Source organism: Nicrophorus vespilloides, unplaced genomic scaffold (genome assembly GCF_001412225.1).
Source record: "Nicrophorus vespilloides isolate i.1.1-1 unplaced genomic scaffold, Nicve_v1.0, whole genome shotgun sequence".
Taxonomy (NCBI): domain Eukaryota; kingdom Metazoa; phylum Arthropoda; class Insecta; order Coleoptera; family Silphidae; genus Nicrophorus; species Nicrophorus vespilloides.
In genome coordinates, this window is record NW_017096457.1 from 183,881 (window position 1) to 205,848 (window position 21,968).

At 30.0% G+C, this 21,968-nt stretch overlaps 1 protein-coding gene across 5 annotated transcripts in view; it reads right to left on the bottom strand.

Annotated features, from left to right (window-relative positions):
- LOC108557059 (potassium voltage-gated channel protein Shab) overlaps nucleotides 1-21,968 on the bottom strand; it is a 140,261-nt gene that overhangs the window by 69,407 nt on the left and 48,886 nt on the right. For all 5 annotated transcript variants that reach the window (XM_017913446.1, XM_017913447.1, XM_017913445.1 and 2 more), the window contains exon 2: nucleotides 21,437-21,476. The gene's annotated coding sequence lies outside the window, so the exon portion shown is untranslated. The remainder of the gene's footprint in view (nucleotides 1-21,436; nucleotides 21,477-21,968) is intronic.

Genomic DNA, 21,968 nt, shown 5'->3' on the forward strand with positions numbered 1-21,968 from the left:
TTATATAAACTTTTATACATGATTTTTATCTCATTAATTTAATTTAATTGGCAAAACAATAGTTTACAAACTATTTAATTATTGATGTTTTAAATCTAATTAATAAAAAAAATCAACATCATTATGTTTTAATATTTTGTAAAGGAAACCTGTGTGAATTTTATAAAGTCATTTACATGAATGAATTCAGAGATTTCAGTAGGCGAAAAATGTCTGTTTTACATTTCATTTGCGGAACGTACATTTCCGCGCGAATCGGAAACCGGTTATTACTTCAACAGTAATTTGCAAAAAAAAAGTTTTATTTCCTGTTGGGAAATCCAAACATACGTCGGTACTCCAGTACCGGAAATTCCGACACGGAAGCACGCTTATCCACTCCCGACTAACGTGCATATTTAGTTGAGGTATTTTTCCCGTCCGAAGAAAAACGTATTTTCCAAATAGACAAATTGTTATTATTCGCTTCGAGTGGAAAATTCTGCATAATTTTATTCCCTATTTTTCTGCTTCATGGAATAATGCATGCAAATTTGAGTGGCGCCGAACTAAATGCTAAATGGACATCGTAAATAATACATACATTCAATATTTTAGCGCTTTTTTTATGTCGAAGACTAAACTGGAATTAATGGCTTTCGAAGTAAATAATAAATATACGCTGAAAATGTGCGTACATTGGATTTTTTCACCATATTAAAACAACAATAATTGCTATTAATAATTCAACGATTCAACGTAGAAATACAGCAATAACTCGCATAGTGCGGATATTCCGCCGCACTGTTTGAAACCGGACTAATCAAGGAATTAATAATGCACACAGAATGAAAAACAATGATGATTTTTATTTAATGAATTAATATTTAGTTTAGATTGACATTTTTAAACTGAACTGATCGAAGCCGGACAATTCGAGGTATTACTGTGTTAGGAAGATTGATGGCTTCATTGTCTTGTTTGGACTTCATATATTATAAAGTGGTATTATTATTTTTAAGTTCGTATATGGAATAATATAGTTAATACCATGAGATTATTGTTATTGGTATAGCAAGGTATTGGATGTGGCCGGAAGGTAGCCAGAGGATCGGATTGATCCGACCAGGTTTAATCCAAAATAGGAGCAGAGAGCTAAGTAGTTTGGCGACCGGCCAGGAATTCGACGAACTGAAGCGTTTTCATTCTCAAAACAATACGAAATTTAGAGGCGCCACGAGGAAGACAGGAAGAGGAAATTCCAGTTTAAAAAGAAAATATACATTGGGCAACGGAAGGAGAACAAAGAAAAAAGAAAGACATTTCTCGAACAATAAAACTACGGTAAAAATAGAATATCAGAAATATGTCGATATCGAGGATGAATTACGTTTCCTGTTCATGAGGTAGGGATGATGAAAACAGGGTCTATTTTAATCTTCGTATTTGTATTAGAAATATCATTTCTTTCATAATTTATTGAACTAATTATATTAATTTATTATACATAAGCTGTATTAATCGTGATTTCCTTCAATTTCGTTTTTCGAACATACTAATTACGGTTTTTCCATAATCTCCTTATTTTTAATTACTTAATCATAAAGTACATAAATATACAAAACACACTTTAAATCATGGTCATACTCATGCAAAATGATGTTATCATAATCGTATAAGGTGATTTTTTTCATAATGACTGTTAATTACGTTCAATAAATTAAAAAATTATAGAAAAAAACGCAGCCACCGCTGATTCATCGTAACGTGGAAATCACGCGTTTTCATAACCATATAAGGATAATTGGAATATCCGGCTTTTAGTAACCATGAAATAATAGTTTAAACGTTTTAGAACCGCTGTGATTCATCGCAGCCAACTCGTTTCGCATAACGAGTGACGATGAGAAGAGAAGTCCCGGATTGCGCGCCTTCAAATGTGTATTTTTAAAAATGTTGCAACGGATTAAACTCGTTAAGCGAGGTTCCACTGTATATATTATATATTTATTTGTAAGGAATTTGAAAAGAGTTATTATAGTTTAATAAATTTAATTCGAACAATGAAAAAATGCATATTCACAAGATATGTATAATTTTTACCAAAAATCAATACTTCCACAAAATCTGGTGGTAGTTTTATTTTTAAGTAATATTTATTATGTTTGTATTAAAAATTGTTTTATAAAAAACAGAAATATTTTGCTTTTTTTAGAGAGTTATTATTGCACTATATTTTGTTAACTTTTTAATTTACAAACTCTAAGTTTTTTTTGTGTTAATATTTATTAAGTAGAAATGATTTGTTTAACTTTCAACTACATTAATTAATGCAGTATATTTAGATTTGAATATGTTCATAAAAAATAATTTGAGTTACTTTTATTTATTACAATTTTTTTTTTATTTCTTATATATTGTTTTTACAAGTGATTTAACTAGTTGATATTTCACTATAATTTCTTAACTTTATAATTTACAAAATTTTTTTTAGTTTTTTTTAGTTTAAACTGTATTAAATAATAGAGCAAATTTAGATTTTTAATATGTTCATAAATACTAAATTGAGTTTTTTTTTATTTATTACAATTTCTTTAAGAAAAATATATTTTTCTTTTGTTTTATAAATGAAGTAAATATATGTTGTGTCACTAAAATTTATTGTAAGTTTTAAATTAATAATACTGCTGTATGTTGAAGTTACTAATTATCAAACAAAAAACAGGGTAAAATGTTTATAATTGATTTACTTATTTGAGAAGAGGAGGAAGAGATGATAATAAAAAAACTAGAAACTCATTAAGACTAAATCTGAAGTAGGTAAAGTAAATTAGGCCGTCGAGTGTCGGGTTGGTCTAATTTGTACGACGATGACGACGCCCGCCCGGATAGTCCGGAACAATTGTGCAGGCCAAGCGCAAAATGTCGACCCCTTTCCTACAAGTCATTGTTAGTAATAGTACATTTATAACAGGACGTTTAAGCTGTCCTAATTTATTGCGTCAACTTTGGTATATTACGTTCGGCGCATATTTTTCACATTTCCCTACGCCGCTTCGAAGACCAAACCCATCCCTCTCTGTTCATCAACCACGCCCGCCCGCCCGCATCATCATTTCCATTCCACTCCCTCCCAATTTCATCCACAAACATACTTAAGGGAGAAGATAAAAAGTATGTATGTACCAGCGTATGTATGGATGGAGAGGAAACGGAATAAACGCGTTAAGAGCTTGGTTCCACGTTTGATGCCTTACGGAGCGGCAAAATTGCCGACAAGCTTTTTCTCTATCTTTCTCACTTTTATGTATAACGAAAATCCAACAATAACAGCTGACATTCTGTGGAAGAATTTCGCAATACTGAGAACGCAATATTTCTTCGAGTGTGTAATATTGTAGGGAGGGATGGATGTAGGAATTTTGCAGATAGAGAAAATTTATGCTTTATCAAAGATTTATATAGTTACATTCTTACATTGTGTAATATTGATCTACATTTAAGGAATGTTTCATATATCCATTACAATTTATTAATTATTTTTTTTTATAAGTTTCAAAATTTCACACCTACACCTACCATAGGTTGTCACAAAAATAAAATTATTTTACAGTTAAATATTTGGTTATATAATTATAATCATACTCTACGTGTATGATGCATGACGTTTTACATTGTAGAATGACAAAATAAAACAACTGTCAATGTCATATGTAAAAAAAACTAAATTTATTTATTTTTTATGAAATTTACAATTATACAGCATTATAAAGAAATTATGAAACAAATCTTTACAAAATGTGTTATTTCACAAAGATTTTTTTAAATAAAATTAACTAAGTTAACATATGATGACGTGGCACGTATTTGGCAGGAAGTATTCAAATTTAAATTTATAGTCTAACGAAATGTGTTTTTTGCTATATTTTCTTAACTCTTTGTGATTTTCCATGCATTTGTAGAGGTATGCAGAAGTATTCTAATTTAAATTTATTATTCTCAATGTCAATTTCTTCATGTGAATGTATAACGTCACATAGTAATATATAACATCTGTCAGTGTCATACTTTATATATCAGTGTTTTGTATACATAATAGTTGCTATACCTGTAAAACAATAATGTTTGATGTCACGATGATTAGATGCAGCATAAGTACCTGAAAAGCAAGTCAAAGGTTATGACCGTACAGCATCTGAGTTGAAATAAGCATGATTAGTACAAGAGGTTAAAGCTTAACGTAACTAGGGCAGTTATCGACTCTTGAATTGAGGAAAAGATCAAAGTGGACAATTGCATTGCATCCGTCGGCAACTTTGTTAATAGGACATTGGTGCAGAAAATGTAATTATCATAATTGTAGGGTCATTAAAACAAATTCAATGGCAAATTAAGGCTTCTTTGAGTACACTCAAATTGTACAGATGAGAGAGTATTCTAAATGGTTGAGGATACATGAAAAGTATAAAGTACTTAATTTAAAGAAAAATGCGAAGAGCTTTAATACTGTTGACTCAAATAATTGCCTCAAACTAAGTCTTAGAATTTTAACTCATTTCAAACCTTAGAATAAATGCATACATTTTCAGCTTTAAGCTAAAAAATAATAAAATTAGTATATATAAATTAGCAGAAATGTTTGACAACATTTTGACTAAAATTGAATTTAATAAATATATTGAATAGTTTACAAAATAAATTAGGAAACTTGTCATTATACTGGACGTGGGTATGCTTTCAGCAAACCATAATGTGCCCCGCCAATTGCATATAACAGCGAGTTAACAAAGTTATAATCAAATTTCGCGATATTCGTAGTAATATGCTTTATAGTATGCACCAAAGTTTATATAATGGGAACAATCTGCTGAAATAGTAAAGTTCTTCAACTATTACATGATTTTTTTAGAGATATTAATCTAAATTATAAATGATTAAGAAAATGGAAATTATTAAATTTCGAACATAACAAATTATGTATTGAGAAATGCGCTTTTCATTGTTATATAAAGTTTCAAAGTTATTAGTTTTGGCACTGGATACGAAGGACCAAACTTATGCATTTCTAAAATAAAGTGCTTTTGCAAAGTATAGTTAAGTGTGATGAAAATATATGTTAGGTCTATTATAGAATATTTAAAAAAAATGCATAATTTCTTTTATATTATATAAACATACTCATGCCAGAAACTAAATGAATAATAATAAAATACATAAATAATAGAATGTTTATGAACTTCAATTATTTTACATTTATTTATTATATTTCTTTCGAAATTTGGCTTTACCAGAAGTGTATATAAAATTAATATTAATGGAAGATAAATCATGTGTTTGTATATAAAATGTGCGAAGAATATTTAAAGTTATTATTAGTTACGAATTGATATAATGTTTTGAACGTTCAGTTCTTTTTTATTTGATAATTGATTTACTACGATTTACGATTTACGATTTACTTGTAACGTCTTTAGAGAACATAAGATATAAATATTTATTAATCCATGTTACACAAACAGCAGTAGATCATTTTTATTTGTTTCTTTTTAAAATTAACTTTTTTTATAGATAATATTAATTAAAATCTTCTTCTTAGTTTTTAGTACTATTATTATTGTTAACAAATGTTTCTGAACCGTTTTTCGGCGAGACCCAATATATTTTATTTGTAGTTATACTGTGATCTAATTGTTGACAGCTGTCAACTGGATTTAAAGCGCTTCACTTTGACGCAAGGTGACAGCTGTCATTTCAAATATAAAGCAACCCATAGGTTGAGAAACGCTGGTCTTTAAGGTTTATCAACTACCGTACACCTAGTATAGTTAGTAGTCATTGGGACAATGACATTGAACTGACTGCTATTGCAGTGTACATTGCCAATTTAAATGAATATACGTCACTGTATTTATTTACTGCGTATGTGGAGATTTCTCGTACTGTAAACGCAATATAATAAAGAAAACGATCCATTAAATCATTTAATCCGTTTCAAGATTATCTTAAAGAAGTACGTGTAACATTTGCATTAATTATTAATAAGTTAATTTAAGAAAGCTTTATTCTTTCGACATTTTTTCTTTGTAGAAGATTTATGTGTGACATCTCAGGTTTGCAATTTGTTGCCACATTTTTCGTGGATTTATTTCCGAGAAGGAAGCAAGTGAATTTCGGTGCAGCTACAATAATAACGTAAGTTAATAATAGGCCGTTCTATAAATGGAATCGCCACGGGCCAACCGATTTCTCTTTGTATCAGTACAATCTTTCGCGGCCACCGTTTATCGCACACACACGTAACACGGCCGGCTGCCGCCTCCACCGCTGCCTTCACATCAGCAGCAGTCGCACAACCTAGCCTAGCCTAGGCTCGTGCTCGTTTCCCTATCGAGAGGGTGGGTGATAACGTGCAGTTCCCTACACGCACTCCATCACTCCCACGCATTCCTCCACCGTGCGGGACGTGATTTTATTTTAAGACCGGATGCATTTTGCATGCGAAAACCGGGGGGCACGTTAATTTATTACCCGAATCCAGCTATCAACGCGTAGTAACATAATGCCCTTTCTTTCTCTGTAGAAGAGGGTTACCAAATTTTCACCATCTAGCCACGTTTTAATTTAAACATTTAAATAAATATTATGTTTTATTATTTATATGTTTAATTTTTTTTCCACAATTGAGATGCAAAACAAAGAAAATCAAGTCTGTGCCGTCAACTTGTTTCCCAGAATGGATCACTCACTTAATTTCAGTGTTCTTATATATAAATTAAATTAAAGCACTTTTAGTTATTTGCACACTAACATACTGGTCTAAAGTTTGAAATGTCACAATATCATGTTTATTTTCTTACTTTTTTTGTCAAATTTGTTGTAGTTGTAATGCCACCCAATTGCTAAACAGTTCCTTATTTTGACACAAATTGACAGCTGTGAAATATGTTTGTGGTTGTAATACGACCAAATTACTAACAATATTTTAACAGTTTCTTGTTTTGACACAAGGAGACAGCTGTCAAATATGACTAGTTGTAATACGACCCAATTGCTAACAGTAGTTCAAATGTTCCTCGTTTTGACACTTGGTTACAACTGTCAAATTTGTTTGTACTTGTACTGCGACCTAATTGCTAACAGTATTTCAACAGTTTTTCGTTTTGACACAAGGAGACATCTGTCAAATATAAATGTAGTTGTTATACGACCCAATTTCTAACAGTATTTCAAAAGTTCCTCGTTTTGACACAAGGAGACATCTGTCAAATTTGTTTGTAGTTGTACTACGACCCAATTGCTAACAGTATTTCAACAATTTTTCGTTTGAACACATGGCGACAACTGTCAAATATATTTGTAGTTGTACTGCAACCCAATTACTAACAGTATTTCAACAGTTTTTCGTTTTGACACAAGGTGACAGCTGTAATTTTATGACCTATTAAAAATTTAACGTGATCCATAGGTTCTCAACCTATGCTGACGATTACAATTAATTGAAAGTAAAGTAAACTTCAAGTTTTGAATTTTATGTCTATAATAAAATGGTTATTATCAATTTTATAGTAAAATAATTCATTTCTAACTGCTAGAAGATAAGACTACAGATTATCTGCTACCACAATGTACTCTGTCACAAAAAAAATTGTATAAGTTAACTTTAACTTATGTTGATTACAATATCGTGCAAATTCCCAAGAAAGAATAAATTTACTATAGTGATACAATCTAAGTGCAAATATAAGAACACTCCCCTATATATTAATAACGTATATATCTCTTCAGCAAATACCTATACACATATACTACTTTTGCTCGATCGCTCTCTATCGTTTGGTTTTGGGCATTTAATCGATACCCGATTATCGGATTACGTCCTTCACGCCATTGAATTAGTTCAGCTAGCGATTGGGAAATTTGTTGCCAAAATGCGTGAAACTAGGAAGTATTACATTGATTGTTTCGATTCGCCCTCGCACCACACACCATTCGACAATTTCAAATGGTCCCAATGCAATCATTCTCGATTTTATTACATTTTGCCCTTTGAATTTACCTAATTTCCGTTGTCATTCTAGCTTCGACCTGCGCATCCATTTTTTTTTAATGTTTCACAATCTAAATGCAATTTGTTGCATCATGCATTTGCATTTGAAAATTAGATTTCTTTTAAAATATAAATCTATTTTTGTAGGACAATAAAAAAAAGCAATAAATTAGAGTCAATATTTCTATATTTATATGTGCTTCAATTATATTTTTCGTCAATTAGTATTCATTTGAACATCATGGTTGTAGATGATAATAATAATTATATATGAATTATCTTGTTCTGTGTAATAATTATAGAATGATTTATCATTTCGTTTTAAGTTAGATAAAATGATGCAATTTGGCAATGGTTGTGGTCGAAGGAAATCTGTAGCAGATGCTGCGTGGGTGGTTCAAAGTGTGGTTACCCGACGTATGCGGATGACGTGATTATGGTTACGATAATGAAGTGGACAGGAAGTGGTGAGGATTTCTTGGATAAGTTTGTGGTTGCCGTCGACGGAAAACAGATGGATTGTCGTCGAAAAGGAAATGGAAACGGAGATTGCTTTACTATCGCTGAAACATTTATATAAAAAAAGTTTTTTCATATATATTTATATAACTTATCCCATTTATCAATTTAATTATTGTTGTTCCTGAAATTCTCAATTTGTCAACTATATATACATATATATACATAAGTTACATTATACATATGTAAATGTAATACAGCAAAACCTCACATAGTCCGGGTTATATTAATACCGGATTAATCGGGGATTTCAATACTATAAAAATAATCATTTATGTATACAAAAATATTTCTATTTTGCTCAATTAATTAATTCGCACTATTGCGAGGTATAAAGATCTCGTAAAAATTATTTTTATAAATAAATCAAAAAGATGTGTTTCTCTTAAAAGTAAATTCAATTCTGTGATATACAAATTGTAGTGGCATGTAGTACAAACGTGAACTAGTAAAGTAAAATAGCAATACATTTTGTATGTAGTCTTTGAAAGACTAAACTTTAAAAGCAACTAGTATAAGGTATTATTTAGGAATAACCTTTGAGTTCTCGTGTTTGCCTTCTTGTTACATGTTCAAAGCGTAATGCGTCGATGCGCACACAAAATGTGATAAGAGTGGAACTTTATACAGTTATATAAGATGAAAAGAAGATATTCTATTTGTATGCATGAATGACATAAGAAAAAAAAAAGAAAAATTAATTTTATCTACAAATAGATATTTGATTTCTATTAGCCATGAGTTCAAAAATAAGACTATTGTAGCAAAAAAATATTAGGTAAAGTACAAAAAAAAATCTAATGAGATTGTAATTCTAATGCTATGAGATTTATAGATGTTATATAAAAAAAAACCTAAATTTTTGGTTAAATTCAAAAGTGTTTGATGTGTATGATTATTTATATAATCTCTTCTAAAGCAAACATTATTTGATGTAATAAGCTTTAATATTAAGATAAATATGGTATTATTTAGAATTATGATTGGACATAACGCGTTTGTCATCTTTTAACATGATCAAAGTCAAACAGACAGACAAAAATGGGGACTTATTCGTAACTGCGTACCAAATAAAAAAAAAGTGAGAGACATGCCATTAATTTTATTTATTAGGTAATGAGTTTTACGGCGGGGATTGCGTGGAGGAGTGACGAAAAATTGTTTGGGGGGTGCAAATGAGTTTGTATGCGTCATAACGAGTTTCAAGTGCGCTTTAACGGCAACATTATGGCATTGTTGATTACACATAACACCCACGCGGTTTATTTCACCCTCGAGATGCGAATGGAAGCGTTTTCACCGAGAAACTATATATAAGTAGACGTGAGTTGCGGCCGAACCTATATCAAGATAAATGGCACACGGATGGTCGCCCTTCCTTCCTCTCTACATTCTCTATTTTCTGTAAAATTTACCTTACCTTTATTAATCGCATTTCGTTCGTGTCATAAACACGAAGATAAATAGGTTTTTTATTATAAACAAACTAACATTTCTTGAGCTGTAATGTACACGTGGCAGATATTTTGTATCTTCAGTTTGAAATTGAAGCTGTCAGTTCAATGTCAATGTCATTAGATAACATAATAAGCAATAGTAGTTTGTACACGCCGCAGATATTTGTTTTCAGATTAAAATACAAGCTGTCACTACAATATCAGTATTATTGGATAACAACTTAATAGTAGTTGGGACACATGAATATCAGATATTTGAAATTACGTATAATTTGAAGGAATTTTATCATTCAGGTCGTAGATCATTTATTATAAATATGACAACTGAAAATATAATCTGTTTTGGAAAAATTGGGTTCAAATTCGAAATACCATTCCTCCAGAAAATTTAAATATAATTTGCCTTGTTATAGCTCAATGATATATATATATATATTGACTACTAAATACCTAAATCTAGAAGATGGCAAAAATATATCAAAATATTTGAAAAAAATGTAGTAAAGCAGATGAAAGTTATGCATATTTATTGAAACACATCAAAGGTGGTGTTTTGTCTCAAACATCTCAATTTCAAGATAACAATACAGTAACTTTTCAACTTACGACCTTTCGCACAAAAAGAAAATGTAAAAATAGTTATTTTTTTCAGTTTTATGAATCTAAAAAAAAAATAAGATGAATACGAAGATCTACAAAAATATGTTTTAGTTACACAGAAGGTTTTCAAAGATTTTTAAGATATAACGCAAAATACATATGCCTGTTACAATAAAATTTATAAACAAGAAAGTTTTCAAACAAATTAGAACATATTTATAAGAAAAAATAACTTGTTGTTAAATCTCAAGATTCAGCAATGAATATGAGTGCTTATAAATGTTGTATATTATATTCACTTTATTGTAGTCTCCGGTTAAAACATTACGAGTTGTATGAAATCGTGTAATACGAGATTTTTTTTCGTATAACACGGATAATATAAATATAATGTTTGGAATAAATATTTTTATATTCACTTTTATATACTGCGCGTTGTACGAGAATCGCGTTATATAATAAAGTTATCTCAAGATTTTTAGCGCGTTATACTAATTCAAATTGTATTCCCGAAATGAATTTTAGTCTCAAATTTTGACTTACAATTTTGTTATAATTTGAGAATAATGGATAATTGTTTTGGTTGAAAAAAATGTGTGTTTCTAGAAAATTTTCGATCTTATATAATTCATACATACACACATATTATGCAAATTTCGGAAAGGGTCAATATTGGCGCACGTGCACAAAATTGGTACGGCATGTGAGAGTTTGTATTTAGGCGGAGGCGCCGGGTTCTATTGCATTAGCTCCCAACATCCGTCCGTTCCACCCACTTTTCCCTCCATCCTCTCACCCATTCTCTTACATCAGCCGGCTAATGATCGTGAAATCCAATTATCTTTTCATAATTATTTACTCGGAAGAAGATGACGCGAACTTTGTTTAGTAAAGTGGATTCCTTACCCACTCCGAGCCAACAAGCTCCACTACTTACTATAATTTCATTCGAAGGCCTAACGGCATTCAAAAATACGCACGACTAATTGGATAATAAAATACAGTTGCTTCCTGGGGAATTGACGCACCAAATTTTCATTATCAATCTTCTTCCGTTTAGAGCTTATGTAGATCGTACATTTATGCAAACTTCAATTAGATTCTACCGAGAATATTAAAGTGTTAGTAATTTTATCCACAAAATATGAATCCATAGGATCTATCTACCTGAAAACTCTATCAACCCTTGTCTCATATGTTTCTGTTAGAACTCTCAACAGAATTTGTTGGGATAAGCTTCTAGATTATATTAATCTTATAGTGATAGAATTATTTGTCATCTGGATTATGTTATAATATGTAAACTAAAAATTAGCAGACAAATATATTTGTGTAAACATTAATTCATTTAATTTTATCATTTATTATATAATTAAATATATTACTTATTTAAATATTATTTATTAATTTTCATATTTGTATTGATCTTAATTTGGTTCAAATACTTAATTGATTGTTATTATTGTATAAAACTTTGATTTATGACTCTTTTCCTATTAGAATTCATAAGTTTTATCAATTTCAATCAATTTGATGATTTGAAAAAAAAGTTAAAAACAAGCGATGTGAATATCAGGAAATTAAATAAAACATCTGTTCTATGGTAAGCAAATATTTAGCGAAATAATATTATTGTTTTGCATTTTCGATGTATTAATCCGATCGTCGCGTCCGGAGTTTAATGGGATTAAGCAGTGGTAACATGTTGTTATGTGGACGCGGAGATCCGCACACTTGATTAGCCGAACGCGAAGTTTATGAAACAATCCAGATAACTGGAGAGTTGCTGCTGTTGGCGTTCGTGGCAATACCCATCATCAACAGTTCCTACACTCTCTAATTAAAATCAGATAATCTGCATGGCGGATTCCATTATGGAAGCGCCTCCAAAAACGGCGGAAATTTTCCGCATTCGACGAAACAATTAATGATCTTGTTCGCAATACCATGAAACTCACATCAATATTATTAAGATTAGCAAAGAATGAGTATGTAATTTAATTTATAGTTAGAGTATGTTAATTAACTAGTGGTATTTGCTTTTTCAATGAGGTTTACTTCCAACTGATCATTGATTAGAAACTCTTCAATCAACGAGTTTTGCCAGAAACTAATTCATCAAAGACATTTCATTGAATTATTTAATCCCCTAGATCAGTATGCCGGATTTAATTTTGAAAGATAATTATTTAAATAGATTCAAATTCAAATAAAACAATAGAATTTAGGTTAATTAAGTTTTGTCTACTAATTATTAAATAGCTATTAAATAATAAAGAATTGTAATTTGCAATAATCTAAAAATTTACATAATGTTTCGTTTAGGGTTAATGTTGTGGAAAAAAATTACACGGTTAGAATTGTGGTTTTTACTTTCACGGTCACAAATTTTAATTTTTTGTAATTTTAATCAGCTTCCATATTTATTACCAAATAAAACTATGACAAATTAAAATTTTCTTCATGGAAAACTATATAGAAAAACAAACAACAATAAAGTACTATAAAATATTAATTTATTCCTTCTTTTTCTCAAAAGATAATGTTAAAATGGAAAGAATGTCTACAGATCTCTAATACTAATACTAAAGAAATATTTTCTTAGTGTTTTATGGAAGAACAAAGTCACTAAAAATACTAAAAATGTTAGGTAGTTAGTTAGAATTACTTCCCGATTTTCTGTTTATTTCATGAAACTTAGAATTTAACAATATTACGTTTTATGCCAGAGGAGATTTTGTGTAAAAATATTTATCTTTTTAATCAAATAATTAATTAATTTTTATATTTTAATTCTTGGTTCAAAAACCGGTTTTTAAGTTGGAAAAACCAGGTTTTCAAATTATATAAATTTCCTCAAAAAGAAAACAGTTTTCAGAAATCGGGTTTTAAAAACTATCTTTTGAATTTTTCTAAATTGTTTTTCATTATGTCAATAAGTCTGTGTTGTATAATACGTTGTCGTTGCCGACCAGTTTATCAACATTTATTATTTAATTATGAATATTGATTGTATGTATTTAATTAAGTATATTTAGTCTAGCCACACCACAAGGACACATCTGTTAGTAACTATTTTTTATCACCTCACTAAATTGAAGAATTTACGACCCTTAGAACCGTTAATTTTAGGTGGGTGATCTTCCATTCACACCACGTGGACAATGTACACTCTGAGGAACAAATCAGTACCAACCACCCTAATATTCTTCGGTTCGCCTCTTTTTATAATTAAATAAATATTATTTTATACACCATCATTTATCTAGCATTTACTATAAAACCCACTAGAACTCCACATCCACAAAACTGCAAATTATTTCTCAGTGTCCAGAGATATTCCATTTTGGGACAAAACAACGTTACGAATTGGTTTTGTGAAATTGGATATGTGGATATATGATATATGGACATTAGGTTCTATTTTTTGTAGTTTCAAAGATGTTCTTAAAATCTTCCTAAATGTCTAATCTTAACAGGTACACTCAAATAATGAAGGTAACTCATTGGCTCATCTATCACAACAAACTTTGTACTAGTATATATTATTATGTTTCCAAAAAGAACTCCATGCAAATGAACTACAAAAATGTCAATGGCTAGATCTCGTTATATTAATATTATGTTGGAAACAGTATGCAATAGAGGGTTACTCTATAATAATGTAGAAACGTTTCGTTTGATTTCGCAATAAGTGCAGTAACGTTGCAACTATGTAACCGACGTGCGTTGGTGGTTTGAATGAATATATGTATTTTTTTGTAAATAGGTCATACAAATATTATCGATACTCACAGCATGGAAATAAGCAGATGGATTTATTCCATTCGCGCTGCACACGTTTAGGAATTTAATAGAAAAATATTATTAAGAGCTTTCGTGCGTGCGCTCTAAATTACATAAAACGACTGTATATTTTCAAACGCGCCCCGATAACGAACACACTATACCGGACCCCACATGATTAAGGGTTTACTTGGAAAGAAAGAGGTAATAAAAAAAAGGAAACGAAAATGTATAGTGAAGTGCAAGCTTTAGCAGAATTTGAATTTATAAAAGGTCACTATTTAATCGAAACTTATATTTATATGAATATATAAATGTGTGTTTATATATTTATATAACTACGTTATTTCATTCAAAGGGCAATCGCGAAATGTATCGATGCAGAAGCCTCGTTTACTCATTTTATAGAGCAATATCATCATCCGATGTAAAATGCTCAAATGGAACGAGATATACTCATGCATGCACACACACACATCAACCTACGAGGCAGATCGGTCCTATTTTTAGGATAATGGCCAAGAATTCTTGGGCAAATAAATATTTATCGACCTTGCGGCCAACGTGTCATGATACGACAGAAAATTATATATGTCCATCGTTAAATTTCTGAACTTACATCCATAGTTGCAATAGTAGTCATAATAATAGTAGAAAATAAACGTGTTTGCATGCTTGAAAGCTTAAAGCTTTTCAATTCACCCATTTTAAACACGTCAGCGTTGCAATAAATTTCGGAAATGTTTTTTCTTATATTTTTTTTTTCTTCTTCTTCATCACGAAACGAATCGCTCTTTTCGGTCGCTCCGTCGTCTATTAACTTCCGTTTGACTTAATAATGAAAGTTTATAAACTTCCCGCAGAACTTGGCTAATAAAAGCAAATGCCTTCGAATGGGAGAAAAAGGATGAGCAAAAAAAAGAAGAAGAGGAGAGAAGGTAGAGTGGTGGGATCCAATAATGCGAGGTCCTTGCCATCATTTGCCCATCTATATCTTTCGTCCTGCGGACCACTTTCTCTGTTTATTTCTCCTATTTTCTATCTTTCTCTCTCTCTTTATATACATACACGCATCGCCCTCCGGGCGAAATGTCCTGCGAACCCCCTCGATGGAGCCCAACCCCATTTCACGCCATCGCTTTCCGGCGTTTCGGCAATTTGCGACGTATTTGTCACTGTCAGAATATGACTTTTTTTTTGATATTCGCGAAGAATCTTAGTATCACGACTCCAACACTGATGCTCCTATAAAAAAATCTTCGCTTTGCAAACATTATTAAACTTATTTTTGAGAAGCGTGACTTTTAAATGAATATAATCTAATTTATTCTTTTAAACATTTAATAATTTGAATAATAATCTTCTCGAAAATAGATCAATTTACAAAATATATAAAGTTTTAGTAAAATATTGCACATAATATGAAACAATAACATTTATTTTTATCAAAGAGTCGAACCGAAATTAATTTCGTTTTTACCATTCGGTTTCGGTTCGTCTAAAAAATTCAGTTACGGTTCAGTTCAGGTTCAGTTCCGGTTGAAATTAAAATTTAAAATTAAAAAAAACAATTTAAATTGGTTAGTTTATTATGTTTTTGTTTATTAAAAAAAAATCGGACTTCGTCGATGCCTTATACATTGTTTGTTTATATAATCTATTAACAATAGACCGATCAATACAATGTTAAAAAAATATTTTTTTTCTATATAAATAAAGCAAAACACTAGCACCGACACACTACCATCAGAGCATACATGAAAGAAAGCGATTATAAATTAATTTAATGAAAAAAAAAGAACCGAAATTAACCGTAATTCAAATTTAGTTCCGGTTTCGGTTTTTCAATTGAGCAGTTTTTCGTTCCGGTTACAGTTCAGCTAAAAATTCCGGTTTACGGTATTCGGTTCGGTTCCGGTTCGACTTTCTGATTTTTATTAATTGAATTTCATATAGATAATATATTTAAAAAATCTATTCTTTGAAAATGTACATGGTGTTAAGACTTGCCACTGAAATAAATTGTTTCAGTTCTACCAAAATTCCATTCTTATAAATGTTCTTAGAAAAGTATCAATTCTGATTTTTTTTATTGTATTTGTGTTCTACATAGCGATTACATTTGTTTGTACAATAATAGTTTACAAATTACTGTTTAAAAAACAAGCGTACAAATAAAATAAACCCATTTATTTTTATTAAATAATTTGCTTAATCTTCCCAATTATTGATGAAATACAATGTAAGCAAAACTATTTATAAAGTGTGCATATTTCAAGAACTATTCATATCATTATAATATATTAAAAGTAGAAGATTGGGGCGACTAATAGCTGAATGGTTAAGTCGCCCTACCCACGATTCCGTGGGCGCTAGTTCGAATCCTGGTCATTCCAGGCCCTTTGTGAACCCTCTCGGTGCTTGCAGCAATAGGGCCATCATTCATCACAGATAGGCAGTGAAATGAATGAGGTTCAGCATATGGACCTTAAGCCAAGTCGATGGACAATGACATTGTTAAGGATAGCAGCAGATTTACAGTCAAAGGAAATAGTGAAATCGCAGAGCATCAATATACTACTGAAGTTAACCTACAAGACGGCAGCCAATGTCTAACAGTTACATTGAAAATTGACTTTGAATAATTTTACTTGAAAATAAATTATATTAATTTTCAATATTTACTTAACTTTAAAAATATTCATAATACTTAGTTAAACTTCAAGTTAAATGAATAGAAATAGATTGGAACAATTGGTTCTTATTTAATCCATTCATAAATTTAAAAACATTCATAATACTGTTGATATAACAAAAGAAGTTATGATTCTTCATTTGTAGAATGAATCTGAAGATTAATCAGTGTTCTATAATGAACAGTTAAAAAAATAATTGAATAAATGATTAAAGTTGAAGAGGTTTAATAAGAATTGAAGGTCTTGAACTTATTAAGGTTTGTCTGAAGTTTGTAGCAGAAATAGATTCGATTAATGTAGAAAAGGTCATTATTACAAAAATTTCAAATCGTCCAAACATTTCGGAAAAACCAGAAAGGTTAATATTACAAATTGCATTTCAACAGAGCAGCGATTGACTAAATGCCCGTCGACCATAAATATTTCAGAACTGTAGTATCGATTTCTCATTATCATGCCAAAACAATTCTCGGTATCACCAACTAAACTTTTATTAATATCAAGTATACTTGCAACACACATCAATTTCTCGGTAAGCAATTTTCCACAAAAATAATAATGAGCGAATAACATTAATAATTTACAAAACTAAATAACCATTTGTTAGCAATAAATAAATGAGATATATTTTTTAGTAACTTAAATAAAGAAAGAAATAAAAAATATTTTATGTATCAATTTTTTTGTATAATTTTATAGAAATTGTGAATTTTACTTATTATTAGTTGATTTTTTTCCGAGAGTTTGAGAAAGATGCAGTAACAAATCTTAATTTCACACTTATTTACAGATTAAATAAAAAATGTTATTTACTTATTAAATACATAACAAAAGTGAATGATTTTAATTAAGAAATTAAATTATATAATTGATGGAGAAAACTGTATGCATGTTTTGCACGTTCTCGCATGTTCGACAAAGCTTTCAAAGTATTAACATGTTTCGTTATTGTTCGCATTTACAAATAACAGAGAAAAAAAAAGCAGCATTATTATTCAATCGACTGAAGGACGAGTATATGTCTAGTATGAAATATGATAATGCACGGAAGAATATTAATGTTCTATTGATTTTCCATAAAAAATGGGCCACGGGAGTTCTCCCATTTTTTTTCCCTACTCTGCCGTTACTTTTCGTTGGCTGTCGTCGACGCCTCTCACCCAACCCCAAAAAATTTATTATTATTATAAAAAAAAACGCGGGGGCAAAAAAAAAGCAGAGGGCCGCATGTGAACTCGAAGTTTGAAATTTTTGGGGCGGATTATAATGGATTTTGCATAATGTGTCAAATTACCATCAGAATGTTACATTATGGACTTAGCGAAGATTACATACGATCATCACAGAACAGCATGTGCTGTTGCACTGTGCACACTACAACTCGTCAATTAGCGTCCAGTGTATTGCATAAACAAGCAGGATATTTACTTCGAAATCATTATTAGCTCCAAAATGAGCCTCTAATTATTGGATTACTTGGTTATTCGTGACATATTTACTATACAAAAAAAATATGATTTTTTTTAAACTTTTACATTTTACTATTATTAAAATAAAGAAACTGAAAATAATTTAATGAAAACATTGATCATTTGTATGTAACAAGTACACAATTTTAGTTTTAAATATAATATTTACTACGACGGACAAATAAATAAAACACATGTAATACATACGGGTCAAAATTAATAATTTTTACAAACAAATACAGATTAATTCTTGCCATTTTTTTAACAAGTAGAACGAATTGGTCTTTTGTATGTCACAAAACGTTGTTTTCTTGTTGCTTTTGTTTGGACAAAAATAAACTCTTTTTCTTATGCAATCAGAATTCTAAGATTTATCCGGTTTGGAAAACCGTAGCTATTCCACTCTGAAATCCAAATATTGATGATATTTCAAGAACGTACTTGCTATAGACGGGTCACTTTGACCCGAAATACATAAAATAAGTACCGCTTGCTGCGACTAGAATAGCAATGTAAAACCCGCGCAATAAAATTATAATAGAATGCGAATGAAAACATATAACAGATAGGTCATTCTGACCCATCGATAGTGCTTACCGGTTAATAAATTGTTTTTTGTTATTACATGATCCCAAGACTATCATTATTTTTATCTTTAAATAATTTTATAAATTGATATAATTATTATTACTCATATATGACTGTAACTGTAATTATAAAGGATAACCATGAAAAATTCATCAAAAGATATATGTTTTTCAGTGCTTCTCTACTTATATAATCTAGGTTAGTTGTGTGAAACAAAAGTGTGCAGGACTGTGGAGGATCGTTGAAAAACACGGCTATAAAAGACGGTGTTTAAAATATTAAATGTAAAATGCTTGTGAAAATAATGTTTGACTTCAGCAAATTTTGATGCATTTGTCGTAAAACGTAACTCATATCCATATTTAATAATAATTCAACATTTTGATTACTTAGTGCATTGAATGAAAGTTGCAAATAATACAAGAAAACACTTTTAATATATGCTTTTAGAATATTTTAGCATATAAACTATTATATACAGTAGAACCTCGCTTAACGAGCATTTCGCTTAACAAGTAAAATTAATTGTATGAAATCCATTAGGAAATAACACATTTAAAAAAAAATCAAAAATGTCATTATTTTCCTCCTATATAAATTATATGTACAACTTCTCTATCAATTATTGAGAAGCCATAATTATCTATTATAAATTTAATCTAGTACTATGATTTCTTATAATTCGATAAATTTAACACAATACAACAACATATTTGTAAATTAATTTTATTTCAAATCAGCTAAAAGAATATAATAAATATCTTCAATTTTATAAAAATTTATATAAATCTCAGATTATATTAAAAAAATCTTCATTAAAGTCGTTTTTCTTGAAAAACATGTAGATTAAGACAAGAATGAAAATAAATATTTAAATCAACGTTTTACAAATTGTAAGTTTTCTTTAAGATTATTTTCTTCAAAGTTATTTATTTCTAGAAATATTTAATAGTTTCCTCAGGTGAAATAATAATGAAAACAAAAAAATTGGACCAAAAAACATATTTTTTAAGGATTGGTTTAAAAAAATGTTTTCTTTTGTAAAGTAATTCTGTAGTCAACGATTTGAGACAAATTAAATTTGTCTTCTTTATATTATATAGATTATTTTGAATATTTTCTTTTAAATTCCATAAAACAACGTTTTATTTTTTACATTATTTGCTTAAAAGTTCCTAATCGATAATAATAAATAAAACATCTTACAGCATTGTATTTGCTGTATAGTATTACGATATGGATCAAATGTAAATTTACCCAAGTCTTGTCACGTTGTTGCGGAACTACACAGTGAACTAATTAATGTATTTGGATGATGTGTTGAATTTGGGTCAAGTTAATACATATATTAGTGTACGTACACAAGTTCCAACATTTCGCTTTAATCAATGATACGTACGAGCAAACACCTACGCACGAACAACGAGCTTGCATGTAATACCAACAACTTGGAACACTGTTTAATATGCATCGAAAAAAAATCGCAACTTAATATTATTTAAATATACAAAAAAAGTACGTGGAATTAAAAATTACAATTTTTATTGATTCAGTTTTTTACAAACCTACTTGATTATAATTGAGTTAAAGTGAATAATTAAAGGAAGTAAATTTAAAGTGAGCTTTACTTGACAAAAGACTATTACTTTTTTTACTACTGACCTATATTCGACTATAAATCATGATGAAACATTGTTTATATGAAATGCACGTGTTGCTGCATACGAAGAGCCCCAAGGCAAACCATAGACAATGTAAACAAAATCCCAGAGAAAAAATTTGGTGTGTATCTCTTTCCTGGCATATGGTGCGAAGTGAGATGGAGCTATGACAGCGCGTTGAAAGAATGCATGGAAAAAAAGAGGAGGATAAACAGAGCGAAAAATCTAGTTTACGCTGCATTCCGATGTAGTAGTATATTCGGAAATAAACTGAATGAAAGTATAATTTCCTATTGGAAACGTATCCATTCATCAATCCTGCAAAGTTTTATTTTATTTCGTTCTGTACAGTTTTCTTAGTTGTAAAGCGATTTTTATATTTACGTCTTGTATCGAGAATATATCATGCGAAGACAGGCTCTGAATACGTCGTTAATGCTGAATTTAAAGCTTTAAGTGGGAGAGCTTTTACTGCCTTCCACATTGGAACACTAATTTATTTCCAATCGATCAGAGCTAAGCTCACAAACCCTGACAATCAGTTCGACGACACAGCAATGTGTCTGTATACTTTATTATACAACTACTTTTTTTCAGTCAACTTACAAAAAGAGTAGTAATTGAAAAAGCTTACCTTGCACGAATAGAAAAACTTTCACTTCGGTAGGATCAATCTGTAAACAAATATAAAAAACATAATTATTAATTAAATATTTACATCATGTTTTATGATTACTTATTGACAATTAAATATTTGACGATTAAATTTAACTTTATGATTAATTCAAAAATTACGTTTAATATGAAAACACAGCGTAACTATTTATAATTCGGGCGATAAAGTTTATTTTATCTGTGCTTTACGACACGCGAACGGTCAATATTGTTATTGGATAATTAAGCGATGTTTATTATTGGTAAGGTGGGCGGATTCTGTGGGGCATTCATTTTGTGTTGTTTAGGAGCGGGTCGAGAAAAATATTATGGATTTACGTTGTACACTAGGTTCATAATATATTTGGAGTATCCAAACTGTGGCTCTGTCTTCGCTACAACTTCCTTTGCGTCTGGATATATATTTATAAATATGAAATCATGCTCGTAAATTCGGAAAAAGTAGTAATATGAATCTTCGAAAATCCATGACGTATTAAACTTAATTCGAG